Consider the following 3220-nt stretch of genomic DNA (forward strand, 5'->3'; position numbering starts at 1 on the left):
ATCATTAATCAATGTTATTGTCTTATTATGATGATAGTTGTCAATATAGGCTGTGATTGCAATATGCTTTGGATTTTTCATTGACCGAATTGTATTCTGTAAATTATTTGTCTCGGACTCTATACATATTTCTAAAATAATTTTTTTATTAATATTATAAAGAGTATAGAGATTTGTAGTTGTAACTAATAAACTCAAAACTCATAAACCGATTTCAATAATTTTAATATTATTTATTACAGAAATACATACATTATCCTTACAGACTATGCCAATACGATAATGTCGAGAAACATTAAATAAAATATAATAAAGTAGGTACATATATAATATTAAACACATAATATACAAAATATCGCTACTGTGAATTCACTCTGCGAACATATAAATATGTCGATAATGTCGGAGACAGCATTCAGTAGGCGCAACGTCTTTGATAACGGGGATCTGTGCAACAGACTGGTTCTTGCCCTTGGTATCACAAATAACCTAGGCCTTCGCCGTCGCACATATCCCATACGTACTAAGAAACCCAGTTCTTGGAGTACACTTGGGTTGCACACTACACCGCTCAAGACTTTCAGTACGTAGTAGGCCAACTGTAAGTCCCGTCTGGTTTCCAATTTATTGTACCCCACCATCCCTAAGACAAATAATGTTGGGTACATTAAAGGATAGTAGGGATAGACGCCATACAGTCTGCTATATAGGTATCGTCTAAATTTGTTCTGTATGCGCTCCAACATACGGCAGTATTTAGCTTCTTGCGGAGCCCAAACAGACGAGTTACACTCTAACATGCTTCTTACTAGAGCGTTGTACAAGCTTGAGATTGCTTTAATATTAGTGAACGTTGTTGCCCTTCGAAGCACAAATCCCATTCTTGCGTATGCTTTCTTACAAATGTCCAGGACATGATTTCGGAAATTCAGTTGGGCATCCACTCGCACTCCTAAGTCTCTTACTGACGTTTCCCGCTTGAGTATCACCCCCGACACATTGTACTCACGATGACGAGGCATTTTGGCACGACTAAATGTTACCATGGCACATTTGTTGATATTTAATTGGAGTTTATTTTTATTGCTCCACTCACATACTCTATCTATATCTCCTTGCAAGCGTTCACAGTCGTCCACCTCTTGGATAGACAGGAGCAATTTTAGATCGTCTGCAAAAAGAAGGCATCTAGCATGTCTTATTACTTCTGGTAAATCGTTCACCATTACTGCAAACTGCATTGGCATAAAAAGTATCCATTTAGTTTTTATATAAAGAAGAAATTCGTGTTCTACCAACTTGTATAAGTGTTGAGACAATAATTAACAATTCTGCTTGAAGTACGATTTTTGTTTGTCTTTTAATTTACCTTCTAATTTGAATCCTTGTTGCAGGCTGTACTACCTCTTACGGAAGAAAAAGGATTTGAAAATAAATGCTGATCTCAACACTAACCGATTAGCTTAAGCTTTTTCACTAATATAAAAATGTATTGCATATTTTTTTATTAATTTTTTTAAACAATAAAAATAGTAACCAAAACTTTAAAAAAATATACAACAACAGGATGATTTAATTAACTAAATCTTATGAAAATATGAAAGCCAAGACAAATAAAATATGACTATATGAAAATGTTGTTTTCAATATAAAACCTCATACATCCTCCCACGTTTAAATGAAATCGTCCGCAAGTGTTACTATAATACACCAGTCATTATAGACATTCGAAATCGAAAATTTGATAATAATTCCAAAAGTTTTCAAACTTCGGTCAAGTGAATGGTACATTGGGACGACAATAAATCTCATTTTGCAACCTTGTCCGCAGTCCGGAACATTGTTAAAATTGCAATTAAATTAATTTTTGCTGTATGGTCGTGAAAAAAATTCCAAAAGTTCTGCAAACTTGGGGAAGTTTTCGATATAATATTTCATATCACGTATAAAATTTGCAACCAACCTAAGTGTACGGAACATTTTTTGTTATATATTTTATTTTCGATATATCTGTCAAATTTGCAGAACTTTTGGAACGTTTTCCTTCAGTTTAATAAAGAGAAACATTAATTTTTAATAACAAAAAATGTTCCGTACACTTAAATTGGTTGCAAATTTGACACGTGATGTAAAATAATATATTTAACACCACTCCAACTTTGCAGAACTTTTGGAATAATTTTGGTCTCAAGAACTGAGCAAATTATCATTTATTGCATTTTTAACAATGTTCCGGACCGCAGAGCAGGTTGCAAAATTTTATAGTTTGTTTTAATACCACTCCCGACCTTACATCAAAATTTGAAAACTTTTGGAATTATAATGAATTAATTGTCTTGACTGACTGGACTATAACGGGATTTTCATCGCATTTTTTCCAGACTTTGGCTGTTCTATTACAGCCCAAAATAATCTGAAAATACACAAATAATTTAACAAATCGTAAAGATACCAGCTCCTTCCACTTGACCGTATTCAACGAAGAGCTGTTCGAATCGCTGACGACCAATCCCTTTGTGAGCGGCTCTCCTATCGCCACGCAGAGTGTTTAGAGGAGTTGTTCGTAATTATTCTTGCAGCTGAGTTCCATTATCAGACGTCGAAGCAGTATACGAAACTCCACCCTATCACCTTGACGTCCGTCGTTCCACTACTGAACGTTGTTTAACTAGCTGTCCTCTGTAGTATTTCTGAACCAATTTGCCTTAGGGTCCTTCACGAAAAGAGCGTACCATGCTTTGAAAGGCTGGCAACGCACTCGCGTGCCCTCTGGCATTAAGAGTGTACCTGGGCGCGTGGTATCACATAGGATCAAGTGAGCCCTCTGCCCATTTGCCCCCTGTTCCATAAAAAAACCCAGCTTTGCTTAGCTTAGTAGTGATTTTTGGTAGCGTTTTTAATAAAGAAATCTTCATCTTTTTACTGATAATTTTTAGCAGACATTTTTCTTTCAAACCGGAATACATTTTTTTTTACTAGAACCTTTAGGTGAAAATCGTATTAAATAAGCATTGAACAATTGAGCTTAACAGGAAAATGCTTTTAATGATACTTAGTTTACGACAATATTTTTCTGTATTTCGCCCATATACCTTGCACCATAAAGATTAAAGTTTTCAGAATGTCAATCAAATATTGTTGAAATGTAAGTCTTTTTCTTTAATGATTGTGATGTGTCTCCATATTCGATCGAACTTCTTCGAGATTTAGTGCTAATGCT

Source organism: Pieris napi, chromosome 22 (assembly GCF_905475465.1).
Source record: "Pieris napi chromosome 22, ilPieNapi1.2, whole genome shotgun sequence".
NCBI lineage: Eukaryota > Metazoa > Arthropoda > Insecta > Lepidoptera > Pieridae > Pieris > Pieris napi.